Source organism: Ovis aries, chromosome 2 (genome assembly GCF_016772045.2).
Source record: "Ovis aries strain OAR_USU_Benz2616 breed Rambouillet chromosome 2, ARS-UI_Ramb_v3.0, whole genome shotgun sequence".
Lineage (NCBI taxonomy): Eukaryota > Metazoa > Chordata > Mammalia > Artiodactyla > Bovidae > Ovis > Ovis aries.
Genome location: NC_056055.1, coordinates 117,251,061 through 117,259,421, shown reverse-complemented (window position 1 = coordinate 117,259,421; position 8,361 = coordinate 117,251,061). Strand labels below are relative to the sequence as shown.

General features: G+C 43.0%; 1 pseudogene; it reads left to right on the top strand.

The window, feature by feature from the left end:
- The first annotated feature begins 239 nt into the window (after positions 1 to 239).
- LOC114113102 (transformer-2 protein homolog beta-like) lies at positions 240 to 944 on the top strand (annotated as a pseudogene).
- Positions 945 to 8,361: the final 7,417 nt, after the last annotated feature.

Sequence of the window (8,361 nt, the reverse complement as noted above, 5' to 3'; positions counted from 1 at the left end):
AGAGGCCGTGAACATCCCTTCATCTGTGAGCACCTGTGAAGCACCACAGTGGCTGAAGCAGAGGCCGTGCAGGGCGTTCTGGCTCTCAGCACCTTGGGGACCTGTGCGGGGGAACCAGTGTGTGTGAACCAGTGCCTGGTTTGTGATTCAAGGCTGTGGCGGAGCCTCTGCAAAGGAGGTGCGAGAGGCTGGTGCTCCCACTGAAGCACGCCAAGTGGTGACGGCAGCAGAAGTCATACATGACAGCGGCGAGCAGGCCTCGATCCAGAAGAAGTCCTCAAAGGCGTTGCGCGAGGCCACGCTCTCCCTCCCGCTCCCACAGACGAGCCCCTAGCGGATTTTACGGCAGAGCCTAGGGAAGGTGGCATAGCCACAGTCACCTCCCAGGCCCACTCGCAGGGGTCAGGCTGGGAACCCAGCAAATCCTGATCCCATCTGTTGTCCTGGTGTGTTGGACTGTGCTTATACGCTACAGAAAGAGACCTAAAGAAGTGTCCTCTAAACATGGCCTAATTTCTGACGGGTTTGTTGTGTGTGACCAGCAGTCTAGATGTTCAGTAGGGATTTGCCTGTGTTACTTTGAAAATGCAGATGATGCCAAGAAAGCGACAAAGTGTGAAACAGAATGGAGCTCGATGGACACAGGATCACAGCTGATTTCTCTATAACAAAAAGGCCACACACTCCAACACCAGGATTTCACACGGGGCGACCTCCCTGTGGCAGCTCTGGCAGTTGGGATTACTACGGCAGAGGGGAGGATGGAGGCGCTGATGATCGGGACTATTGTAGCAGACATCCAGAGGAGGAGGTGGAGGAGGAGGCGGAGAGCCGCTCAAGACAGGGATCGGATATGCAGGGGACGGTCACCTCCTCCTTACTGTAGTCCTGGAGGACACAGACCACGTTCCAGATCTTCATCCTACTCACTTAGTCGCCATTAAAGCCAGAGGTTGAAGACTTTCTAAAACTTGCCCTAGAGTTGGGATATTGTTTGTGGACAATAGTTTTTATCATCTTCCATTTAAAAAGTGAATAGTGCTTAGAGAAGTTAGGTGACTTTTACATCTTTTATGATGACTACGTTTTCTTTTAAATCAATTCTTTATTTTAATTGGAGGTTAATTACTTTACAATATTGTGGAGGTTTTTGCCGTACACTGACATGAATTTGATGACTACTTTTGGTGGAATTGAAATGCTGTTTTCATTTTGCATTTGTGTAGTTTGCTGCTTTGTTCAGAGTTAAGTGTTTTCAGAAAAGTATGCTTTGCATGGATTTTTTTACTGTATAAATTTTGACTGCTGAGAAGTTTTTATTGCATAAAACTTCATTTAAATGGTTTTCTACTGAATCCAGGGTTTCTGAAGATTGAAGCTGGTGTGTAAAATGCTACCAAATGGCAAAAAGCAACAATAAAGTTAGGCTTTTACTTTGCTTTCTAACATATCAGCGCTTAGCAGAACTGTTTAGATTAGACTGTCAGTAGTAAATTCAAGACAAGAATGGCCAATTTCCTGCAGTCCATGAAACATACCATACTTAATATATGCGAAAGTGAAAGCGGCTCAGTTGTGTCTGACTCTTTGAGACCCCATGGACTTTCTCTTCCATGGAATTCTCCAGGCCAGAATACTGGAGTGGGTAATCGTTCCCTTCTCCAGGGGATCTTCCCAACCCAGGGATTGAACCCAGGTCTCCTGCACTGCAGGTGGATTCCTTACCAGCTGAGCCACCAAGGAAGCCTGTACCTGCAATTAGATGTTAAAAATTATGTGCTGTAACTATACTGCTAGTATTAGAACTAAAGAACTTTCAATACAGCAAATGCTTAATACTTATATAAATGTGAATTTGTCAGCCTTTATGTCATCTGTACTATATATAGCAGGGAATAAGATAAGAGCTACACAATGTATGCCTTAAAAAGGCTATTTCTTAAAGCTGTTACAAGGGGATAATGGTCTCTCAATTATCAACAAGTGACAATACATTCCATCACAAATATACTCTGTTCTTCTAGCTTTTTTTTTTTTTTAATTTATTTATCTGGCTGTGCTGGGGCTTAGTTGTGGCATGCAGGATCTAGTTCCCTGACCAGGAATTGAACTCAGGCCCCCTGCAATGGAAGGGTGTAGTCTTAACCACTTGACCACCAGGGAAGTCCTGTTCCCTGGGAAGCTTTTAAGGCTGTATGGAAAAACTGGGTGCTTCAGAGTTTGAGAAAAAGAAGGGAACACTACATCTGTGTTGTGGATGATCTAAAGACTTTGCCTGTTCATTTTTATTATATATATATTTTTAATTTTATTTTTTTAATAGTTTTTTATTTTTTAAATTTTAAAATCTTTAATTCTTACATGCGTTCCCAAACATGAACCCCCCTCCCACCTCCCTCCCATAACATCTCTCTGGGTCATCCCCATGCACCAGCCCCAAGCATGCTGTATCCTGCGTCAGACATAGACTGGCGATTTGATTCTTACATGATAGTATACATGTTAGAATGCCATTCTCCCAAATCATCCCACCCTCTCCCTCTCCCTCTGAGTCCAAAGTCCGTTATACACATCTGTGTCTTTTTTCCTGTCTTGCATACAGGGTCGTCATTGCCATCTTCCTAAATTCCATATATATGTGTTAGTATACTGTATTGGTGTTTTTCTTTCTGGCTTACTTCACTCTGTATAATCGGCTCCAGTTTCATCCATCTCATCAGAACTGATTCAAATGAATTCTTTTTAATGGCTGAGTAATACTCCATTGTGTATATGTACCACAGCTTTCTTATCCATTCATCTGCTGATGGACATCTAGGTTGTTTCCATGTCCTGGCTATTATAAACAGTGCTGCAATGAACATTGGGGTACATGTGTCTCTTTCAATTCTGGTTTCCTTGGTGTGTATGCCCAGCAGTGGGATTGCTGGGTCATAAGGTAGTTCTATTTGCAATTTTTAAAGGAATCTCCACACTGTTCTCCATAGTGGCTGTACTAGTTTGCATTCCCACCAACAGTGTAGGAGGGTTCCCTTTTCCCCACACCCTCTCCAGCATTTATTGCTTGCAGATTTTTGGACTGCAGCCATTCTGACTGGTGTGAAGTGGTACCTCATTGTGGTTTTGATTTGCATTTCTCTAATAATGAGTGATGTTGAGCATCTTTTCATGTGTTTGTTAGCCATCCGTATGTCTTCTTTGGAGAAATGTCTATTTAGTTCTTTGACCCATTTTTTGATTGGGTCGTTTATTTTTCTGGAATTGAGCTGCATAAGTTGCTTGTATATTTTTGAGATTAGTTGTTTGTCAGTTGCTTCATTTGCTATTATTTTCTCCCATTCAGAAGACTGTCTTTTCACCTTGCTTATATTTTCCTTTGTTGTGCAGAAGCTTTTAATTTTAATTAGATCCCATTTGTTTATTTTTGCTTTTATTTCCAGAATTCTGGGAGGTGGATCATAGAGGATCCTGCTGTGATTTATGTCGGAGAGTGTTTTGCCTATGTTCTCCTCTAGGAGTTTTATAGTTTCTGATCTTACATTTAGATCTTTAATCCATTTTGAGTTTATTTTTGTGTGCAGTGTTAGAAAGTGATCTAGTTTCATTCTTTTACAAGTGGTTGACCAGTTTTCCCAGCACCACTTGTTAAAGAGATTGTCTTTACTCCATTGTATATTCTTGCCTCCTTTGTCAAAGATAAGGTGTCCATATGTGTGTGGATTTATCTCTGGGCTTTCTATTTTGTTCCATTGATCTATATGTCTGTCTTTGTGCCAGTACCATACTGTCTTGATGACTGTGGCTTTGTAGTAGAGCCTGAAGTCTGCCTGTTCATTTTTAAAATGTTATTTTCAGGTCCTTTACTTACCGAAGGAGACCCAATTTCACTCAAATGTTTTGAGAACTATGTTTAAATAAATGCAAATGAAGAAAAGAGAAAAAAGCAACAAAACCACCACAGTCACTTAGCTTTCCTCCTGTATTTTCTTTTCTGTTTTAAAGATTTATTTACTGGCCGTGGTGGGTCTTCGTTGCTGTGCGGGCTTTCTCTATTTGTGTTGAGCGGGGGCTGCTCCGTGCTGAGGGGCACGGGCTTCTCATTGCAGTGGCTTCTCCTGTCGTGAAGCAAGGGCGCTATGCACACGGGTTCAGTAGTTGTGGCTCATGGGCCTTGTTGCTCCACAGTGTGTGGGATCTTCCCGGACCAGGGACTGAACCTGTGTCCTCAGCATTGGTAGGTGGATTCTTAACCGCCGGACCACCAGGGAAGTCTATTTGAGGTACTTTAGAAGCAATGCCTCTCCTCTCCCCATCCCACATGCCCCACTCTGATATTGTCCCCCTACTAGACGTTATCATATTTCTAAAATTTGTATTAATTATTCCCTGTGTGTGTGTGCTAAATTGTTTCAGTCATGTCCAACTCTTTGCAACTCTATGGACTGTAGCCCACCAGGCTCCTCTGTCCTTGGGATTCTCCAGGTAAGAAGACGAGTGGGTTGCCATGCCCTCCTCCAGGCGATCCTCCTGACCCAGGGATTGAACGCACTCTCTTCAGTCCCCTGCATTGGCAGGCGAGTTCTTTATCACTAGCGCCACCTGGGAAGGCCCCCAAATTCCCTTACTTTTCTTAACAGTTTTCCCACCTGCATATGTAATTTAAAACAAGATATTAGGTCAGACCACTTGAAATTGAACATAGGCCATCCACTTCCTCTTCAGTAAGGCCATTTTGTTGGTTACAGTTTTTTTTTAAACATTGCTACTACAAATATTCTTTTACATGGGTCCAGGTACACAGAGGTCCAAAGAATAGCAAAGAGAAATAAGAAAGCCTTCCTCATTGATCAGTCCAAAGAAATAAAGGAAAACAATAGAATGGGAAAGACTAGAGAGTTCTTCAAGTAAATTAGAGATACCAAGAGAAGATGTGCCGGGGTCCAGAGCCGGTGGATCCAGGGTGATTCGAAGGGGAGATGAATAGGCGAGGAAAAGACTTATTTATTTATAAATAGAAGATTAGATTAGGAAGAAATAGTGTAGTAGGAAAATTTAGTGGAGAAAAGAGGCTGAATAACTTGGTTTATGTGGAAAGCCAATAAAGTTCCAGACAAGGAGCTTGCACCATCTACGTTAGGCCACCAGCATCCTCTTGAATAGTGGGGGGTGCCCCAGCTTGGGCTCCCTCTCACATGGATCTTAGAAGCCGGGGCAAGTTAGTGGACATGGCGAGCCTCCATGCCCCAGATGGGAATTCAGCCAGAAAATAGAATAAAGAGGAGACACGGGGGAAACCAGTCCTTCCAATGACTTGCCCGGTCTCTATTGTCTAGAAAGGCCTTTTAGACCTTTTTGATTGTACATAGAGATCAATGGGTAATACAAAATTATGCAGCGTTAGCAGCCCAGACTCTTATCAAAACCAGGCTTTTCTCCCTGCATACCTGTCTTAGGTAATTTACATCATCTTCCGGGGGAAAGGGCCAATTAACATTTTACAGCCTTTTTTCTGATAAGGGTTTGTCAACCAGAAGACTTATTTGTGTTGATCTTCCCAAAGTCTGGTGCCACTCTCAGAAAACACTAAATAAAGTTACATTCATAGCAAAGATATAGCAATTTATAACAAGTAAAAGGAGTACATTGATTTATAACAAAAGAAAAGTAATTAACTCAAAAGTCTAGTGTTGCTAACGTCAAAACTATTATACATCTTTTTCCATATCCTATTTACATAGATTAACATCCCCCCAGGTGCTTAAAAGATAAAGAATATGCAGGCCTGGCAGCAATCATTGAGTCAACAGAGAAATCCTGTCACCAATATGATTTTTAGCTCTTTAGAAAAGGCTCTGTATCTTTAAGATGCTTTAAGCTTTGTGCCTCTTGTGGATGAGGGGCTGTAAACAATTCACAAGCTGTAAGAGGTCCGGGGGAACCTGTTAGGCAAGTTAGAGAGCTATCAGAGGGGGTTTAAAGCAGAGACATTGTATTGCAGGAGACTGAAGCCCTGAATTAACTTTTCCCAGAGAGTGTCAGAAGAGTGGAAAAGTACAATACAATAAGGCAGGCAGATTCTTATTTTGGGGGTACATGCTCAGGAAATACCAGGGGGAAACCCTGAGGCCTGACTCGCCTTACCCATCAGGCCTCTGCCGCATGACCTTGTCATGGGTGGGATTCCTCACGCTGGCTCCCGGCAAAGATGGGCACAATAAAGGACAGAAATGGTATGGACCTAACAGAAGCAGAAGATATTAAGAAGAGGTGGCAAGAATACACAGAAGAACTATACAAAAAAGATCTTCATGACCCAGATAATCATGATGGTGTGATCACTCACCTAGAGCCAGACATCCTGGCATGTGAAGTCAAGCAGGCCTTAGGAAGCATCACTATGAACAAAGCTAGTGGAGGTGATGGAATTCCAGTAGCGCTATTTCAAATCCTAAAATATGATGCTGTGAAAGTGCTGCACTCAACATGCCAGCAAATTTGGAAAACTCAGCAGTGGCCACAGGACTGAAAAAGGTCAGTTTTCATTCCAATCCCAAAGAAAGGCAATGCCAAAGAACGCTCAAACTACCACACAATTGCACTCATCTCACATGCTAGTAAAGTAATGCTCAAAGTTTTTCAAGCCAGGCTTCAGCAATACATGAACCATGAACTCCCTGATGTTCAAGCTGGTTTTAGAAAAGGCAGAGGAACCAGAGATCAAATTGCCAACATCTGTTGGATCATCAAAAAAGCAAGAGAGTTCCAGAGAAATATCTATTTGTGCTTTATTGACTATGCCAAAGCTTTTGACTGTGTGGATCACAATAAACTGTGGAAAATTCTGAAGGAGATGGGAATCCCAGACCACCTGACCTGCCTCTTGAGAAATCTGTATGCAGGTCAGGAAGCAACAGTTAGAACTGGACATGGAACAACAGACTGGTTCCAAATAGGAAAAGGAGTCCGTCAAGGCTGTATATTGTCACCCTGCTTATTTAACTTATATGCAGAGCACATCATGAGAAATGCTGGCCTGGAAGAAGCACAAGCTGGAATCAGGATTGCTGGGAGAAATATCGATAACCTCAGATATGCAGATGACACCACCCTTATGGCAGAGAGTGAAGAAGAACTAAAGAGCCTCTTGATGAAAGTGAAAGATGAGAGTGAAAAAGCTGGCTAAAAACTCAACATTCAGAAAACGAAGATCATGGCATCTGGTCCCATCACTTCATGACAAATAGATGGGGAAACAATGGAAACAGTGACAGACTTATTTCTTGGGCTCCAAAATCACTGCAGATAGTGATTGCTGCCATGAAATTAAAAGATGCTTCCTCCTTGGAAGAAAAGCGACGACAAACCTAGACAACATATTTAAAAGCAGAGATCACTTTGCCAACAAAGGTCCATATAGTCAAAGCTATGATTTTTCCAGTAATCATGTATGGATGTGAGAGCTGGACAATAAAAAAGGCTGAATGCTGAAGAATTGATGCTTCTGAACCGTGGTGTTGGAGAAGACTCTTGAGAGTCCCTAGGACAGCAAGGAGATCAAACCAGTCAATTGTAAAGGAAATCAGTCCCGAACATTCATTGGAAGGAAGGATGCTGAAGCTGAAGCTCTAACACTTTGGCCACCTGATGTGAAGAGCTGACTCATTGGAAGACTCTGATGCTGGGAAAGATTGAGGGCAGGAGCAGGAGACGATAGGGGATGAGATGGACTGACTCAATGGACATGAGTTTGAGCAAACTCCAGGAGATGGTGAAGGACAGGGAAGCCTGGCATGCTGCAGTCCATGGGGTTGCAGAGTCCGACATGACTGAGTGACTGAACTACAAAAACAATGTGAAGAGTGGAATCCTGGGCCCTACGGAGGCACCACTGCTGTACGCCCACCTTTCCCAGATGCCGTGTCACAGCGATTGCTCCAGTTTACAGTGCCACTAGACTGAGCAACTTCACTTTCACTTTTCACTTTCCTGCATTGGAGAAGGAAATGGCAACCCACTCCAGTGTTCTTGCCTGGAGAATCCCAGGGACGGGGGAGCCTGGTGGGCTGCCGTCTATGTGGTCGCACAGAGTCGGACACGACTGAAGCGACGCAGCAGCAGCAGCAGCAGCTGTGTATGAACTTTTTTAAAAATCTAAGTCTTCTCTATATTGACAGAGATTTTAATTTTTGCTAATCTAGGGAATGTGGACTTGCATATCATTGTTTTTAAGTTTCCTTGAACATAGGTTGGACATTTCTCACACATATTCTGGCCCTCCTTTCTTAGGAAGTAGGACGTTTTAGGTTTTAAGCTGTTGAGTTGTCTTTTTCCTCTTGCGTCATAGATTAAAAAAAAATTACA